General features: G+C 40.7%; 1 protein-coding gene across 20 annotated transcripts in view; it reads right to left on the reverse strand.

The window, feature by feature from the left end:
• The window catches only part of ATP2B2 (ATPase plasma membrane Ca2+ transporting 2), a 714,211-nt gene that overhangs the window by 379,218 nt on the left and 314,352 nt on the right, over nt 1-20,641 (reverse strand). The window contains exon 1 of one of the 20 annotated variants that reach the window (XM_074958172.1): nt 19,243-19,366. The exons of the other annotated variants lie outside the window; for them this stretch is intronic. The gene's annotated coding sequence lies outside the window, so the exon portion shown is untranslated. Of the gene's footprint in view, nt 1-19,242; nt 19,367-20,641 lie in introns of those variants that run through there. 20 annotated transcript variants of the gene reach the window in all.

The raw sequence follows: 20,641 nt of genomic DNA on the forward strand, positions 1-20,641 counted from the left end.
TTTAAATCCAGACTTCCTAAACTAACACATATAAGCTTTTGAGTGATGACAAAATTTAGCATACACTTTAAACCATTTTTAAAGGAAGCATGTGAAAGTGATATTGCTTATTTCATCTCTTACTGGTCTCAAGCAAATCAAATAAAATCATTTAAAAACCAGGAGTGTATTTTGAAATGTACTTAGATGCTCCACCCCAATGGATAACTCACAGCCCAATGGATAACTCACAAGCTTAAAGTTAAGCACATGCTTTGATCAACTGGAATTAAGTGCTTGGTACCTTGGCGAATTGAGCCCCTTAAGAGCCTTTCTTAGGACAGATCTGGCTCCCTTTGACTTGCATGGTGCAATATCAGCCTCTTAGTGCTCATCAGCTAGTCATTTTTCTGAAAAAGACTACAACTCATTTTCACTTTCCAAGGAGCTGTACATGATTGTACAGTATTGCTGTGGAACTTAGAAAGACTCAAAGTAACCCATAAATATATTACGTAGTTACTCAAAGTCCAAATGTCACTGTGACCTTCAAAAGTACATAGTACACTAAGCACAGAGTCAGCCAAAACGCAACTGTGTCCTGTACATGTGAACAATACGTACTTGGGACAAAAATATCAAAAGCTACTCTAGGAAAGAGGTAAGCAAAAGCCAAATTTCACTTGAAAGCAAATCTAGCTCAATATCATGTTTACGCAAAGCTAATATATTGTTTACTCCATTGTTTTAAGAGGGTTTTTTTTAAGTCTCTGAAGAAAGCATTTAAGCACATGCTTACGTACAACCATGCAGTTAAAGTGCTGTACTGAATCAAGATGCTTTCTTGAATCAGGGGTCTAAAAAGTTAGTATTTAAAATTAAAAGGGAGCAGTAATAGCAATGATGATTCTTGACCTTTCTGGTACTTGGTATCCTGGAGGATCCCAAAAATACTTTTTTTTTTTCAGATGAGTCTCCTTTAAAGAAAACTATTTGAAATATTTAATAAATTTGAAGCTTTAAATCCCCCCCCCCCCAAAAAAAATTACTCCTAGGGTTAAGAAAGTATTTGGCTTTCTGCCACATACTTTGTGAATCTATTTCTTTGAAGAGCGAGCACATTATTTGGCATTGTTCTGATATTTGTGTGTCGCTCAGCACTATTGGATCATTACTGTCCTGGAAGATTATAACCATCATCTTCCTTGAATAGCTGTATACAAGGTTTCTTGGAATAGTTTAATTTCCTGGCCCAGATAATTTGATTCCAGATAGAATACTGTTAAGCATCTAACAGTTTAGGTTAAAATCAGAAGTAATCATCTCTCTCTCACTCTACTAGACAAAATAATTGTCTAGTAGAAGTCCATTATAAGGTCATAGGAGACCATGATTTCAGGTGAGGAATAAGCATCAGGAGCAGAGGATAACAGACAATTATCCTTGACCTATAATGAGGGAAGGCCTCTTACCCCCAAATAAAGCAGGTTCTCAAACAAAAGATTCCTTTAATCTCGAACTTTCTCTGTGTGACATCTCAGTAGCATTTTGAAAACGACAATGAGGGAATAAAATAGAAACAATCAAAGAATGGCTGAAGCAGAAAAAATTAAACCCCTGCTGCAAAAACAAATAAAAACCACATAGGTGGAGCCAGAGAAATAATGAACTGAGGGGCGGGGGAAGATGAAATGGGACTTTAACTGTGTTCTAATAAATGTAGTATTTGAAAAGGCAGATTAATAATTTAATTTCATCTTTAAGAAAAGCACCTCATTTAAAACATTTTATAGAAATTAGGTTGTTTTAAGTGTGCACCAGGAGTCTTCAATACTTCAAAGATTTTGCTGAAACCTACTTAATTGTGCATGAATGCATCTGTTACAGAGTTTCAGAAGTGACCTTTACACGAGATCTTTAATTTCACATCACCTGGGACATTTTTACTTAGAGCTTGTCTTCACTATGGAGATAAGTTGACCTAAGTTACGCTACTCGAGCTGCATGAATAAAGTAGCTGGTGTCGACATATCTTAGGTCAACTTACCCTGGTGTCTTCACGGCACTGAGTCAATGGGAGATGCTCTCTGGTCAACTTTCCTTACTCTTCTCAGAGAGCTGGAGTACCGGGGTAGACTGGAGATCACTCTGCCATCCATTTAGTGGGTCTTCACTAGACGCGCTAAATCGGGGGTGGGCAAACTTTTTGGCCCGAGGACCACATCGGGGTGCAAAACTGTATGGAGGACCGGGTAAGGAAGGCTGTGCCCCACAAACAGCCCGGCCCCCGCCTCCTATCTCACCCCTCCCACTTCCTGCCCCCTGACTGTCCCCCTCAGAATACCCCACCCATCCAACCCCCCCTGCTTCTTGTCCCCTGACCGCCCCCTCCCAGGACCCCCACCCCTAACCGCCCTCCGGGACCCCATCCCCTATCCAACCCCCGCAGCTTCCTGTCCCCTGACTGTCCCGACCCCTATCCACACGCTCACCCCCTGACAGCCCCCCCGGGACTCCCATGCCTATCCAACCCCCCAGCTCCCTGTCCCCTGCCCCCCCCCGAACCTCTGCCCTATCCAACCGCCCCCTGCTCCCTGTCCCCTGACTGCTCCCCGGGACCTTCTGCCCCATATCCAACCTCCCAGCCCTGGTCCCCTTACCATGCCGCTCAGAGCAGCATGTCTGGAGCCATGCCGCCTGGCTGGTGCCAGATGTGCTGCCCTGCATGAGCACGCAGCCCTGTCGCCCAGAGTGCTGCCCGCACGGCACCATGGCGCGGGGAAGGGGGAACTGCGGGGGAAGGACCGGGGGCTAGCCTCCCTGACCTAGAGTTCAGCTCAGGGGCCGGGCAGGACGGTCCTGTGGGCCGGATGTGACCTGTGGGCCGTAGTTTGCCCACCTCTGCGCTAAATCAATCCCTGCTGCATAGATTGCAGCAGCAATCTCCCCGTAGTGGAGACCAGCCCTTATACCCATTTCCCAGTAACCTGAGGATTGATATTGCACACACACAGAGAGAGAGAGCACGCGCATGCACTATGAAAAGTAAGAGTTACTAGGATGCCACCAAACGATACTGGCCTTAGGATTGTTACCTCCAAGCTCTGCACCTAGTAAAAAGAGATCCCATTGTACCCCACTCCCCTGTTGAACTGTGGGTTGCAAAATCTGCACAAATACATTAAGAGGAAATCCAACCTTAGATGCGTACCCCCAGAGTTCTTTTGTGCTCTTGCAGCAGTATTTAAAACGTCACGCTGCAGCACAGGGTTTAGATATCTAGATTGCTACTTGTCAGTAATATTTCATTAAGGTGTCAGCTTACAGCCCATCAGAAGTAACTGATAACAGCAAGACAACTATTATGTTCTGTGTCTACATTTTAACTGTCTGCATGGGTCATTTTACTCAACACAGTTGACCTTATTATTTGAATGTGAGCCCTATAATGGCTTTGTTAAATATGCATGGGAGGAATTTTTTAAAAATCACATTAACCCATCATCTCAGCGTCATATTCTAATACCTTAAACTCATGCTGAATGAATAATTCCAGTGAAGTAAGTTACTATATATGTCACAGTTCAGGGCAAGGGCACCTATTCTTAAGCTTCCAGATCTCCAGCTATCACCTCTCTTGGCTGGACACTTGCGTCTTTCTCCCTGCTTATTGGGGGGTTTTCCAGGCTGCACAGCTGCCTGCCTACATTGAATTTCCCAGCAAAGTAGACTGCCTAAACAGACTAGTGCCTCTGCTTTGCTTTCTCTTTGAGGGTTAAGAGCAGTATAATTGCTCTGGGTTTTAAGTTACTACAGAGTTCTTTCTAAGCAAGTACATTTAATCTTAAAGTAAAAGCATGACCGAGAAAACATTTCAAAAAACAACAGACTCTACACACATGCTAATAAACTGACCAGCTATCATTCCAACTCTAACAAGAGCTCTGGCTCTGTGGTCACAACTACACAACTTCCTAACAACTGTTACCTCAGAACCAGCACCCCCATGAATCTGACAGCTCCTTCTTTATCCCGTTTGGGTGTTGGATCTGTCCTCATGTAACAGGTGAACAAAGACAAGGCCCCCCTCCTCATTCCAAAGCTTCAAAGGCTGAGTTCTTGCATATCGGGAAGAGTTCACATTTGCACACACTTTCTCCATGAGAATTCCTGGGAAACCCACTTAACTTTCAAAAATTCACAGTCTCAAATCAGCCTTTGAAGCTCATAATACTTCCCAAGGTTTACATTAGTCAGGTTTCCTCCCTAGCGATGTTACATACAATTCCACAACTCATTTGCATTTTTAATACAATGAACTCCTTAGCAGAGCTGTCCTGTCCATAGGGCAGATCGGGGCAACCTCTCCGGAGCCCATGCCACTGCACTTCAGGAGGATGTGAGGGGCAGGGCAACCCAGGGAGCTAACAGGGCACATGGCACCTGCAGCAGGGGTCGGGCCCATGCCCTGCACTCACCGGCTTGGGCATTTATTTCTCTTTCTTGCCTGCTGCCCTCCAGGCTTGGGTTCAGGCTCAGTCTCTGTGGCAGCATCTGCAGCAAGCAACCCAGTGCCAGCCCACTCCGCTGGCTCCCAGTGTCACCTGCCACCACAGGATCCTAGCTCCCCCCAACCACTAATGACAGGGCAGGCTGACCCTGACCCTGCCCTTCCACCCTGGACAGACCCTTCTCTTTTCTGGTGGGACCCTCCACCAGCACATGGGGGCCCCCTCACACAGGTGAGTGCCAACCAGAAGTCTCCATCATCCCTCGCCCATCACTGGTGTCCCCCCAGTGCCCCACACCTCCCCCTTCCACTGCCCTTTCTCCCCTCTCCCAGCACTGGGTGGGATCCTCCAATGCCACCTCCAGGCCAGGACCAGCTCTTATCAATCCCCAGGGTCCTCCTTGCCTTTCAGCTCTCCCAGCATTAGGGTCCCACAACTCTGCTCTCTCCACCACCCACCAGGACCATCCTCCATCCATCTGCTCTTCCACCTCCCCTCCCACTCCCAGCCCTCAGAGAAAACTGATCTTAGAGCCCCTCCTCCATGCTGGAGGGTCCTGGGCTCCCCCAGCACCAGGCACATATAGGCCCTCCAAGAGCCACACAGTTCCCGAGAAATGAGGTCTCAGTGTTGCAAATGTGTAATTACACTTAAAAACAAACCCACTAAGGGTAGCAAGACCATATGCACCTGGGAAGTGAGTTTGCTGCAAGGAAGCCCAGGAAGGTGGATTTCAGAATGTAAGCAGTGCGACTCTGATTGTGATCGGTGAGATTTTTTTTTTAGTTATACGTACTTCATTATAATTATAAAACAGAACTACAATATAACAACAACATTATAATTATATAGCTGAGTGCTATCAATATTTAACCTGCGACCAGCAGCTGCCTCTGAAGTTCACTGTAACCAGATTTTACCTGTATAAAAAATGTTAAGAGGGGGGCCTATAAAGGCTGATTTGCCCCAGGCCCCACACCCCCTTAGGGACACCCCTGCTCCTTAGATACTGAAACTTTATTCAATAAGGTTTAACTTAATTCAGTAAAGTTGATTGCTACATCTGTCACACTATTCATTTGTAAGAATATCACAATGTAGTCATTATTATGGAAATTTGCTACACTCTGCAAATATGTACAAATACATGAGGCAGTACTCTCCAGTCCCCTTTTTTTGCCACGTAAGCATTAGTGGGTACATGGTGGACGTAAACAGCTGGAGATGGTCAGTGGAGAACTCTGTTTGCATAAGGGAACTCTCCACTGGCAGAAAGCTGACGAAGGCAGTTCCATCACCTCCTGTGCAAGTCATGCCCTCCAACCCTTGTATAGCGGGGAAGGAAGTATGCCAGGGAGACATGGCAGAGCTGACCGGTACACACGGTATAAGGTACTACTGAACATGAGTAAGGGTATCACCATCTGGCCCTACATGTGTAGTATCCCTTCAATAGAATACAGGCTCATAACAGAGTGAGTACCACTACAACAGATTTCCTTGAAATCAAGCTTTTGCCAGTAATATGAATAGATAATACATCAGAAAGATAATGGATCAAATTTTCTCCATAGCTGTGCCAATTTATACCACTAAAGATTTTGATCCAATATATTTTACTGTAAAATAGGTTTTAAAATTAACACCACACAGAAACTAAGCAATATTTGTTCTCACAGGGCTAGATTCTATGGGGACGTAAAACAACCTTGCTACAGTGATTTCAACAGATATGCAATTTTATACCATGTGATGATTTGGGAAATCTGTCTGTACAGATTGATGGTATGAAGTTATTATGAAAAGTGAATCATAGACTGTATCAGTGTACGTGGAATCCACTATTTGCTTCTAACAGCTGCATCATAACCCCCACCACCGCCACCCAATACCAATTCGATGGTTTGGAATAGAACTCATGAGCTGCAGAAGGAAGATTCTGGGTATCCCAAGGAGCCCTTGAGAGAGTAAAGGTTCACTCCTTTGGTGAGAATTTAGAGAATGTACAAGAGCTGCTGGAGAAGTTCAAGAAAATGGCATTATTTTCCAGGCCTGGGCAAACTGATCAAGAGAGTCCCCACTCCCAAGAGAGGTTCCAAACACCAGGTCTGCACCTGAAGCACCTAAGTGCCCCAAGATCCAAAGCACCTGAACTCTGCCAGACCCACCAAGGAAAGAGTACAAGGGATCCAGCATTTGGATCCCTTCAGAGGAGTCTAATGAGAGTCTAACAGGCGGAGCTTGACTAGATCATCTGTGACATACCAGACAAGTATCTGGCCCATAAAGTCAGAACAAATGATCCATCAATATCTTCGTTAAACTTTAATAAATGATATACTTGTAAACATTTTCAAACATGAACATTAAGAAGAAAAAAACTAGGTGGGAAACGTATCTTTTTTGAGGTCTCTAACCTGAATTTATTTTTATTATTATTATTAAGAGTATCTGATGTTTATACATGAACTAGTTAGTATTAAAACAAACATCCTCTCAAGCAACTTTATTGGTCTAAATTCACACAAATATATCTACACATGACAAAGATTCCCCCATGATAACAGAATAGATTATCTGCTAGTGGGGGGCGGGGGGAGAGACAAATGAATTTTGTTTCAAAATTAAAAGCATTTCTACATTAAAATCTAAAGCTCTGTAAGTTTGGTTTTTTTTTAATAAGAGCCATGCAGCCTTATTTAAGTCATTTTTCTTTTCCTTTATTGGGGTAGACAGAATAATGGAAACAGAGTTTGCAAAATCCCTTTCAATCTTTGCAAAATTAATACTTAATTATATGCTGTTTTGTTAGATCTCCTTTAAAATGAGAATCCAGGAATTCAATAACCCAGTTATGTAATTTTGGCTCCAGGCTGTTCTCACAGGTGTTACTATGAGAATTCACTCCCCATCATGCTTTTTTTCTATAATTTTAATGACAAATATAATCTAGAGACGAATGAGCTAAAAAAAAAAAAAGAGAAAATTGTCCCAAACCTTTAACCAAAACATGAAAATAGTTTGAAAATCTTTTTTTTAAAAAAAACAAATGCTCGACTGTTTTAAGATGGGACAGAAAGAAGAATGGTCAATCCCAGATTATAAACGTGACTCAAAGGGTTACAAATTCACGTAAACAATTTAAGTGCAAAAACCCTTACAAACGAATACCAGCCATTATAAAACCCTAAAATTACATGTTAACAGTAAGTTTACAAGAAACCAAAACAGAAGGGCTCATCCAGTGTAAATGCGTAAGAATGCTGGGACCTTCAGGAAGGTAATTCAGAAACCTTCCAACCCCATTCCAACAGAGGTTGGAGGCTCATCAAGGCATTCTCTCAGCCCCATCACTTACAGCCTTATAAGACTTCTTAGAGGCAGACAGGAAGTAAGACTTTTGGTTTCCCTTGTGAGATTTAAGAGGCTAATGGGAGGAACCCAACCACAATACTCTGACAGCCTTAAAACGTTCTTTACAACCAACTGTAGCCTTTAGGATGCTTGCTAATCAGCTAGTCATTGGTCCTGTGCATCTAGGTCTCAGCTAAATGAATCCAGTCAGGTATATTTTATCTGTTGTCATCTTCTCATTTTTTGCCACAAAGCACAATGCCTGACCCAATACAAGAAAAAATCCTGATGGTTTCTATCTGAGGAAGTAGCAAATGTCAGTCTCTAATAAATAAAACAAGCAGCAAAGGAATTTTTTAAGGCAATACTTTTCAGAGGAGGTTTTTTCGAGTGGTTACAAAAACATTTCAGCATTTGGAACTAGTGGCTGAGTATGTATTGTATCCAATTTGAGAGATGCAGCTGTTCTAATAAAAATATTTGCAGCATTTAATTGGCTATGAAGTCCAATCCTTGTTTACCTTACAGTAACGTCAGAACAGCTGCTGATTTGAGTATATTACTTAAGATTTTATCAAGAAGTTGCCAATTCAGCTATAACTAAGCTTGGTAATGACCCAACTAAGGTCCTTACCATCTTCTGGCTCTTCAGTTACCTCTTTGAAATAAGCTGGCATAATTCCCATAGATGTACTCACATAACAAACTATCATCGAAATAAGAACCCTTTTTGCTGTCTCAGCAAAGAGGCCAAATAATGGATTAGCCTCCCACACCAATTATTCCAGTTCAGGTATGAGGCACAGTGGAAGGATAACAAGGCTGGCAGAAGCCTGCATTGTCACTGCTCATTTCATGGTTAAATGTCAGCTTTGGGGCCGTCAATCCAATAGGTGGATGCAACAGACAGGAAAGCACAAAAAAACAACAAGACAATATCACCTTCTAAGCTATCTATTTGTCAAATAATAATTGTGACCTTATTTTTCAGTCTGTCAAGGGATACGTTTTTAAAGCACTGGCTTACTTTTAACAGTACAAAATAAGGAAAGAAATAACTTTTAGGGGGGGTTTTGTTTGTTTCTTTTTGTTTTTTAAAGAAATATACTCATGGAGAAGAAAGAAATGCACACTATTTACCCTACAGAAATAAAAGCCTAATTCAAATGATGCAGTCTCTCGGGTATAAAATATATTGAGGCAGGGTTTGTTTTACATATTACACATATCTATGAATGGTTTTTTAAAAAGCAAAAAATATCCTCCAGTCATCCAAATACAAATTTAAGTATGTTAGTAATCTTCAAGTGTCAAAACCCCAGACCACAAGAACTGACTGTGTGTGTTGTCAAGAGTCACAGTTTTGAGGATTTAATTCTCCCAGAACAAAAATATGATTCAACCACTATGACCTGAAGTGGTGGTGGGGTCTCTTCTGCCATCAATACACGCACCTGATTCCCACTAGTGCAGTGGGTCTTAACCTTTCCAGACTACTCTACCCCTTTCAAGAGTCTGACTTGTCTTACGTACCACCAAGTTTCACCTCATTTAAAAACTACTTGCTTACAAAATCAAGACATAAAAATACAGAAATGTCACAGCACTTTAGTAAGCATAATAGTGCTTACTTTACCATTTTTACCAACTAATTATAAAATAAATCAATTGGAATATAAATATTGTACTTACATTTGAGTGTATAGTATGTAGAGCAGTATAAACAAGTCATTGTCTGTATGAGATTTTAGTTTGCACTGACTTCACTAGTGCTTCATGTAGCCTGTTGTAAAACTAGGCAAATATCTAGATGAGCTGATGTACTCCTGAAAGACCTCTGAGTACCCACAGGGGTACATGCACCACTGCACTAATGGGACTGAGTGTTAGAGAAACAGTCTTCAATCAATACACACCTTAACTGCTCACCACTGGCCTAATCCTGCAAAGAGCAAAGAACCCTCAACCAGGTTTGCATCAATGGAAATTGAGGCCTCTCACCATTCTGAAGGAATAGGACGTTTCTGCAGGATGGGATCACATTGCTCCTAACATTATTTAAATGAATATCAGTCATAAAATGTAGTTCCTCTACTACTTACAAGGCCAGTACAATATTTTTTCACTGTTTGGATTTAAATAGGTCTGTACAGAAACTTGCACCCTCAGTGTGATTTACTGGTATAATAAATGTACTGTGATTGTGCAAATCCCTGCACCCGGATTTGCTAATGGGTGTCAACCAATCAGAGTCCAGGCATGTGCATATTACATGATTATATTTCAGTGAATGTGCTCTGAACGTCTGAGTTAGTTTCCGTTTCATTACAGTGGAATTTAGAACTGCATTATCTCTTTCTACAGTTTCCTATTGAGTTTTGGATCAAATTTTAATTCAGCCATTTTATGTTAACTGTCCTAAAAACTCCATGAGTATTATTCTGCTCCTGGTTTTCCATTCCTACTTAAAATTTTCTTCTGTATTTGCCTCATTGTTGTGTTATCCTTTCTTAATAAAGTTTATGAACAGAAAAAGAATATGGGACTAAATGTCAAAAAATAGCTTTAAAAATTTCAAAAAATGTAAGACCAGGGTACTCATACACCATTGATACAACAACCTGGAAAATAAAAGGTTATGTTTCTCCAAAGTGCATATGCTCATTTTTATAATGAATATTGCATTTCTGGCACATGTGTGGCAATGATTTGTAGAATTACTTATACTTGAAGAGCCTATAAAGTGGAAGTGATAAACTTAGCCTACACTGTATATAATGGATAGTAACACCATAAAATAGTATCTATAGTATTGTTACCAAAAACAATTTAGCATAGCATTTACAGTATATCTGTAATTTAGTTATAAGCACTGAATGAAAATAATGATTTACATAAGGAAAGATTTGACAAACACTGAAGCATTGTCTGAACATTTCTTATCCCTAATCTTATACACAGCATGGGGAACAATGAGAGCAGACCTCTGTGCTGGCCACAAGAGTCTATTCCTCATGAGAGTCTCACCTTGGAACTAGAAATTCAACACTAGATGAAAGGCAGGAGAACTCTTAGCTTATACTCAAATAAATTTGTTAGTCTCTACGGTGCCACAAGTACTCCTTTTCTTTTTGCGGATACAGACTAACACGGCTGCTACTCTGAAACCTGTCTTACCGGCCTGCATCAATTGACCAAAGGGATACTGACATGGCTTTTCCTGTAATAGCTGCCTGAAAGAATTCCCTTCACAGTTCTAAAAGATGTTGCCCTGTATTTTTCTCCATAGACTGTAATAACATCTCAGTAGTGATAAGGGCATATTCTGTCTTTAATTCTACTTCTTGAAATGAAAGTCAGCTACTATTTTGCAAGCATATTGAGGTATATGTGCAAACTGATTATTTAAATACAGGTAGGTTTTTTCCCCTAATGTTAAAGTTGTGACACCAAACAAGTCACTGGAAAGTCTGAGATGTTAGTGATAGGATACAGAATTTTCCCCTACTTAGGTCACAATCTTGCAATTACCTCTGCCTCATGCTAAATGGGACCTAAATTAACTCAACGGGTCTCAATGGAGGACTGTGGAGATCAGGCCCCACCAGTCTCAATCATGTGTAGTACACTAGACTGCATTCTTGTTACATGTCAAATTCACTGGGCAGGACTGGACTGGTGTCCACTTTACTTAAAAAAAATTGCTGTCACAATTGGCACTTTTGTTGAAGTTTCACCAGAGACACAATAGACAAGGAGGCTGAAGTGTTACTTCACCACTAAAAACCATCTTCGGGTCATTAAAATTGCATTTTTTAGGAAGTAAAATGATTTTAGAAAGAAATCAAAACTAGCATGAACTATCAAATGCAAGGTTATTTTAAAAAAAATCAAGGTCAGCTCTTCTTCCACTTGTACCTCTCTTACAACATGTACGCTGCAGTGCAAACTTTTGGCAACTATCTCAAATATTTCATCACAATCACAATTATTATTATTAAACATTGTGCAACTGGTTTTTGTGGCCCACCATGTTATATTCATTGAAAACTGTTGGTTTATAGCTGCATTATGAATGATATTATGCTCACTGGAAATTATATAGCATTCTGAATTAAAAATATTGCTTTTATTGTAGACTATTTACAGGGAAAAGAGCTAAGGCACTTGCTGACATCATGGACCATTGGCAATCTTTTCAAGGCTGCTCTAAAATCACGCACAGTTGAAATGTCTGAAGTTCCTTTACTCCAACTTTTTTAACTGACTTGCTTAATAATAGCATGATGCTAGCAAACCAGGTGCCGACTCTTGCCCAGGCTTTAGTCCTCAGCCAAGCCTTGAAAAATTCATTGCTAGAAACCAGTCTAGCTCACTTGTGTGTTAGTATGAATAAGATGGGTATTGAACTTATAACAATGTGTTTAGACTTTATGAAATGCTTATAAATTGCTGCATGCATTAATCTCACTGAAATAACTTTATCATACTTCATACGATAATATTTAAGTTTCTGCTTTATAGCAGTAAAAAACTGTTAGCCCTGAAACTGTCATCCTGTGAAAAGGGATTGTCTCCTGCTCAGTAGGTTGGCTATCAAAACTAAATGTGCAATTGCTGGACATCATAATACAATGACTTCGTTAATTGCCCCTTCATACTCATGAAAAGGCTACATGCAAAAGGGCTCATCCCTTCAGCTTGAATTCTGGAAGAAGGAAATGAAGAAATAATTTTTTTCTTAATTTCCTCTCTTTTTGAGTTTGGATTCAAAGGGCTGGAGCTGCAAAACAGAAGCAGAGATCCTCAGGGTCAGCCTGGGTTAGTCCTACAAGACATTAAAGTACTGACAGGTTACTACAACTCTATCACTTTTTAAAACCATAGTCTGTAATTCATTTGTGTATGTGTGTATATATCCACATATATACAGTTGCCTGCTTTAACCTGCCAATAAGTCTCTCCTTTCTTTCTCCTAAATAATAAATTCTTCATTAGCTTACTATAGGACTGGCTACAAGCCTTGTTCTTGGTGTAAGATCAGAGACACAGATTGACCTGTGGTAAGACACTGGTCTCTTAGGAATCAACCTGAATCTTTTGTGATCTTTGGTGTATGGCAACCAACTATTACTATGTCCAGCTTGCCCCAGCAGGCTGTCCATGACTCCATGGTAAGATGGTTCTAGTGCTTCAGGAGTTCACATTTGTTACTGGGTTGGTAAAAACTAATTACAGAACATACAACCAGATTGGGGCATCTGCCCTGCTTTTGATAGTCTGCACTGAGGTTGGAATTCATGGTTGTGAACCACTCCAGACAGCATGACAAACAGTCTCTACAAACTATGAGGTAAATTCTGAGTTTGCAGTCCAGGAAGGGGCACTGTGTTCTTCCATTGCTGCTGCAGCAATGTGGAAGGGAGGCAGACACAAATCACTCTTCCAGTCTCCTCGTTGCTCCAGGGAGGGAGTAAATTAACCAGGTATATACCTGTCACTGTGTACTCTCCCCAGCACACCAGTGTAACTACACTGCCGAATAAAGACATCCCTTATTCTCTCTTGCACTGATGGCCCTCTGGTTAACACCTTCCGGAATGGACTAGTGTGAACTTTTCTCTCTCCTACTGCTTACCTGGAAACATTATTCTGTGCTGCAGTGTAATGCTACTAATGTATGGAAAACTATGAAACAATAAAGGAGTCTGTACAGGCCAGAGCTCAGCAGTGCTTGAATTAGGTGTTCAGTCTGCATGTCTGTATTCACTAGCATGAAGAAAGGCTTTTTTGGACAGAAAGGCGCATTGCTGCGATTGGTGGGATGGGTGTCATTGCCTTTGTTCTTTTTTCAAGATTCCTTTGGATTTGTTAATAATGATAAGACAGCCAATACAGAAGATCATTTCATTTGTGTAAAACAAGACCAGTTCAAGGGCTAGATGAAATGCATTTCTCAAAGGAAACCGTTTCATAGTCATGCATCTTAGACTAGAGTGTCACTAGTACTTGTCAGTGAAGGAGGCATTGTCAATAGGAGTGTGCTGTTCACTGAGAGAACAATGGAAAGGTGGCAGAGGCATTTGTGTATGTTTTGAAAAATAAAACTGTTTGCTGGCATTAGGCAAAAAAAATCATACAGATTTATAGTAATTCTTAACAGAAAGGTTATGATGCAGAAAATTTGGTGTTAAGTGTTTGACATTTTCTTGGCATTATATCTATCCTCAGAAAAGAAATATAAATGCTGAATTGAATGTGAATATTCAAACTTCATCTTTTGGCTTTTCTATTCTGGACTGTAACAGATCTCCAGGCACTGACCTCCTCATAGGAATCCAAGTCTTTCTGAATTTGCCTATCTCTAGGTAGAGCCCTACCAAATTCATGGCCAAGAAAAAGTGCCACGGACTGTGAAATCTAATCTTTTTTTGTGCTTTTACCCAATATTATACAGATTTCATGGGGGAGGCCAGCATTTCTCAAATTGGGGGTCCTGACCCAAAAGGGAGTTGCAAGGGGGGGGGTCACAAGGTTATTTTAGGGTGGTCATGGTATTGCCACCCTTACTTCTGTGTTGCCATCAGAGCTGGGTGGCTGGACAGTGGCAGCTGTTGGCCGGGCGCCCAGCTCTGAAGGCGGAGCCTCACCAGCAGCAGTGCAGAAGTAAAGGTGGCAATACCATACTATGGCACCCTTATTTCTGCACTGCTGCCTTCAGAGCTGGGCAGCCGGAGAGTGGCAGCTGCTGACTGAGGGCCCAGCTCTGCAGGCAGCAGCACAGAAGTAAGCATATAAATACCATACCAGGCCACCCTTACTTCTGCACTGCTGCTGGTGGCAGCTCTGCCTACAGAGCTGGGCTCTTGGCCAGCAGTCGCCGTTCTCTAGCTGCCCAGCTCTGAAGGCCGCGCCACCACCAGCAGCAGCGCAGAAGTAAGGGTAGCAGAACCGCAACTCCCCCTACAATAACCTTGCGACCCTCCCACAACTCCTTTTTGGGTCAGGACCCCTACAATTACCACACCATGAAATTTCAGATTTAAATAGCTGAAATCATGAAACTTATTATTTTTAAAACCCTATGACCATGAAATTTACCAAAATGGACCGTGAATTTGGTAGGGTCCTAGGCATGAGACTACCGCAGAGCCATCAAATAGATTAAAAAAAAAATCTTTCACAGAGTAGTAAAGGGGGAAACAATGTGAAAGATTAACAAGGCTTTTTCTTTTTTCTGTCTCTCATAAGATTCCATGCTCTGCTTGTTTTAAGAAAGAAAAAGTTGTGAATTATGTACAAGGAATCATGTTACGTTTACTTGATCCGCTGGGTTTGCTATACTTGCATAAAATGTCTCCTTGCTGGACTGCTCTGAGCGCTGCGGTGACACAACCCTTTATGAACACCTTTAAATGTGCCAGGTGAGCAATGAGCTCTGTGGCAATCACTGGAGGGATTTTAAGCAGCTGGTGGCTTTCCCATCCAAAAAGAAGCCACCCCACCCACATACACACAGCAAAAAAAGCAAACTTCACTGGGGCTGTGGGAGAAAAAGATGCAGACAGAGAAACATGTTATACTTGTTTTTCAAGAGAAAGATCAACAGTTTTCACCCTAGCTACAGACATTTATATTGCAGGCTATTGGTATAGCGCAAGGATCAAATGGCCTGGTTGCCTGCCTTTGGTCTTCGATGAGGAAAACATAACTTGCTTAGGATACCCTTCTGCCCCACCTCCCTGCTCAGTTATCCTAGCAGTATTTCTGCACAAGGGCCTCATCTATGGGGAATGATGGGGATGTCTAACCAGTTGCTAGGTAACAATCTTTGCATTCTTCCTAGCTGTTAGCGGCCTCCGCCGCTGGTCCAGGATAATCGGTTCAGGTCAGTTATGGTGATCTGGCTAGCTGCTGAGAGTGTATGTCACCTGGGGACACATCTCTAGAGGATTTCAGGGAGTCTGCCTACCTGACTTTCTGTTGGACCAGTGGCTGACCTCATGGGGGGGGGGGGGGGGGGAGGTGGCCAGGAATGAGCCAATTAAGCTCCTTACAATATTGTTGTCAATCTCAAAGAGAAACTGCCAAGTTTAGCTACTCTTTCATGCTGAAAACATACTTTCCAAATTGAAAAGCATATTTACCCCAATCTTATTTAAGCAGAAATGACTAGTTCAGTGTTTTTAATTCCCATTGTAGTAATCTACTAAATTATTGCACATGTAACCTGAGCCTTATTCTTGACTTTAGCACTCCATGGAAATTCTGTTTTTTACCAGACTTGTGACTCACTAGTTCACTATTTCTTTACTTTCTGCTTCAGAATAAGTTACCAGAAAAACTTAGCTGTAATCAGTTTACAACAGACTGCTTAACCAGTTAAATTATATTAAACTCCTCTATTATAAGCAAACAGCTTAGAAGACTCCACACAAGATTTATGCACTGAGTACATAAAAACTTGAAACCCACATTCCAAAATTCATCATACCCCCTTTGAGTTTGATTTACATTTTCAATAAAACTTCAGTTCATTCCCCTCTCAGAGTTAAACTGTGCATATCCATATGCATATTCAAATATGTGAAGATATATATACACTCTGTTTTTCAAGTACAAATGCACAATCTTTCTAGGAAAAAAATATAAAATACAGTAAACAACTTTTCATTCTATTTTTGTGACCTTAAAGTTTTAAGTCTCATCATTTCTCTTTAGTAACTGCTTGGATGTGGGTAACAACTTAACCAAGAAAAGGCATGCAGAATAATATATCTGGTATACTCATCCTCTTGGTAGCGTAGGCATTGAGTTACCATTTTATGAAGAAATGAAAAGCAGGCATCTATAAAAGTTACAATCATGGAACTCATGACTTCAAGGAATAGTTTCCAAAACAAAGACGAAGACCTATTGAAAGAACAAGCAAGTAACAGGTTTCATGCTTGTATTTTCCACTCAATATTTTGATTATTTACAATATCCTCCAATAAGTACAGTAGAGAAACTACTGTGATGCATAACAAAGAGTATCTAGTCCCTTTTTACAATAAGACGGTACAGGTTTTACCTGTGAATCATGTATCTGCACCTCAGATACACCAACCCAAGCTGCAGCTCTTGTTACCTGAATGACAGGCTGTAGCACAAAAGAACTGACCCACAATTTTTAGTGCCAAGAATCTTTCTTTCTCCCACAGTCTCACACCTCTGTCCCCGACGAGATTTCTATATAATTCAGAGACAAAGAAGATCCTAACAATAAAAAAATCATCAACTAACTTCGTAAAATGATCTCTGAAACTAGAATATGAAATTCAATCCCCAAATGAAACAAAATACATAGGGTAATTCCACAGATCTAATCAGGGAAGGACATTCCGGATTCATATAACTTCACACTGCGCTGCAGATGCAGTATAATGTTTATAGGTTAAAAATTCTACTATCTGCAACCTTCAGTCAAGAAATTTGGGTTACTTTGGGGGGAGGAATACAGTTCTGAAATGCAGCAACCACTTCATGTGTAGAGGTGAAAGTATCCTGCCTATAGCACCTAGTAAAAGAACACAAATCCTTGCAAAAGTCTCCTACCAAGGGGCTCGTTAAGAGGCCCATGTCTGCCAGAGATAGTCCCTTCAATAGAAAGATCAGTAATGCTGCCTCTAAACCATATCACTGGGCTTAGTAGAATTCTCAGAGAATTTAAACTTAACCCTATAGTCCTTACCCTGTGATATATTTTGAACAGATCATTTACAATCTAACGAGTTCCAAGTACACTCCTAGTCATAGAACGTGTGGGTGAATGGTTAGAGAACAGAACTGAGAGTCAGGTTGCTGAGTTCTCTTCCATTCTCTGCCACTGATTTGTGTGTGACCCATGGTGAAATCACGTAACTGCTCGATGTGTCAGCTTTATGTATCTGTGGAGCATGTATAATAAAACTTACTTTCCATTGTAGTTCATTAATTAACTATTTGTGATGCACTTGGAGATTCTTAGACAAGAGGCTTTACAGAAGTGCAAGGTACTGTATCATTTCCATCACAATTATTAGAAACTTTGGGGCAAAAAGTACAAATAGTAATCTCTTGGGATTCCCCTCTTTGGCAAGGAGGGCAGCCAGATAGCTACCGGAGTGGGGCAGGAGGGAAGCATCTTGTTAATTAGGAGATCAAGCCTTTCAGTCAGACTCCAAGAGGGAACACTAAAACTAATAGGGAAACAATAGTGTGGCAACTGGGAGGAAATCAATAATTAACAGAAGGTCACCCATCTGATCTTGTTCTTATTAGACTACTGGAAATGCTAAGCACTGAAATCAACAGGCAGTCTTTTGTTTAGGCTTACTGAAGAAAATGTAGCACATCATCTACACACTCATGTGACTAAAAACCCTCAACTACACTAAGGAGAATTTCTGCCTAACTGGCAACATAGACGGAAGTAGTTTCTAGAAAAAGGCAAATTTCAAGACATCTGAGTCTGGCTACATCTCAAGAGACTTTTGAGTCCACCTGAAGCAGAAACATAATCCTATGTAATATGTAACTACTCCTAATTTTGACCCCAACTAGAATGGAGACGTGCAGGTATATGCAAAAATAATGGAAAGTAGTTAACTAAATATTTTAAAAGCCTTCAAAAGGTATTGAAGATTCTTCTGAAATGAGCAAAAGTAGGGGAAGAGGTTTTTTTTTTCAATCCAGTTTGTCCACTGCAAGTATTTTCTCTTTTAGACTTTAATAACTTGTTTTTTGGGACCATACCCACTCACAAATCAACCTGTCAGGATAAGATGGTGCTGGAAACAAGAGATCAGAGACTTGTGGCAAGTTTTGCCATTGACAACTTGAGCAGGTTTGTGATCCAAACTCTTTGAATCCAAGCTGCGGTTAAAAGTGTGTGCCTCTGGTCTTATGTTTCTGGATTTTCAGAGTCATCTAGTATATATGTACCTGTGACTGACAGGGAGAACATATAATCCCCCTTTGGACCAAGATGAAGAGATTATCCATTAAGAATGAATCTGGCGTCCAATGAAATGTCAGGATCACTAGTCACAGCTGAAATTACTGGAGTGATACCAATTTATACTAGCTGAGGATCTGACCCATGGACTCCACTTTGAACCATTTGAGTACAATGACATTATTTCAACTTTCTAGGTCTATGATGATATACCTATGAGGACTCCCTCCCCAAAATGTGCCACTGAAATTTGGCCAATAATAGCTTTACAGAAGGAAGACTGACTGTAGAACTGGCCTTTGTGAGGACCAGGGTAATTGCAACCACCAAACCCAGTAAAAATTATGGCTAGAGTAAAATGACCTCACCCTCCAAGGCATCAGAAACACTCAGAAAGGGAGACAATCTAAATATACCCACCATCTGGTTTGCATCGAAGTGTTTTTCCTCGAACTGGCGGAAACTTTCCTCAGACCAACACGTTGTCAAAGAGATTGAATTGCACTCAGGTTCCAAGAAATAGGACCTTGCGCCAGTACAGGCACCACTACTATAGAAAGCTTCAGTAAAATTCCAATAAATAAGTAAAGTATTTCTTGCCTTGTGAATTTTTTACAGAAGCCTGAAGTTAGCTACTGTAGAGTAGGAGCATGCTGCTGCTGCTGCACTCTGAAGTCTACCAAAGACTTGGGAAGAGATGGCAGAGAATGGGGCAAATTGATCCTTGGTACCAAAAACTCTAGACGTTTTAATTCGTCCATCATTGTCATATCTAGTGTCCGCTGTAGATCCCTCATGTAGGAGGATTTTCAACTCAACAGTCTGGATTAGTGAACCTAAAGAATATGGAAATCTTGACTTTAATCACAAATCTTTCAGAAACTCTGAATTATTATGTTTATGTATCTATTGTAAATAAACATTACTTCTTGTGGGCTCCCCTATTAGCAAAATTCACTGCTTGATAGTTCACACCTCAGCTACACATTCCACCATCAAATAAAGTTTTTCTAAATTCAGGAAGTTACACTTGCATTTAGTTTCATTCTTTTACTCTACAAGGAATTCCAAGCATAAAGCAGACTCTTAATACCACTGCCTCACACTGACACATATCCAAGTGTTGTGCTACCTACTAAATATAAGCATAATTTCAGTGACCACTGATATGCATGCAGCTACTTCTGGATGATAAAGATTAGTCTTTCCACACCAGTTAATTCATGGCTCTACTTTTTTTCCAAAGAAAGCTTATTCAAAACAATTTCTACAAGCATACAGGAAAAGAGAGTTAAATCAGGCTTTGTAACCATATGAGGAAACATTTTCAGCAGAACTGATTTAGCTGGGTAACTTCTAAGTGCAGATGGTGCCCATATCATCCATGCTGAAAATTTACCCTATATATTTACATGCTATCTTCCCCCCTCTCCCCCAACATGGGTACAAACTCGACTGTGCAGAAAATCATGTATTAGTTAAAAAAATAGCAGAAATCTTAGAGGACATAGTAAACAGAAGACTAATTAATTATATCTTACCACAGTTAAACCTGTCTCTTCCATGTGCAGCCTGCTATCCAGCATATTTTCCACTAAGTTCCTTCAGAATGAAAGCCTGCCCCATGCAATGCTATTTGCCTTGACTCTTCCACTTTTGGCTACACAAACGCTTACCAGTTGCACCAATATTTGAGTGGCAATTTATCATTTCAGATTTTAGAAAGAACTGCTGTCTCAAACAAACTTTATAGGACAAGGTTAACAAAAAAGTACCCGCCATGACTCAGCTTCTTGCTAAAGGTAAGTAAAAGTAAAGT

Source organism: Natator depressus, chromosome 7 (genome assembly GCF_965152275.1).
Source record: "Natator depressus isolate rNatDep1 chromosome 7, rNatDep2.hap1, whole genome shotgun sequence".
NCBI lineage: Eukaryota > Metazoa > Chordata > Testudines > Cheloniidae > Natator > Natator depressus.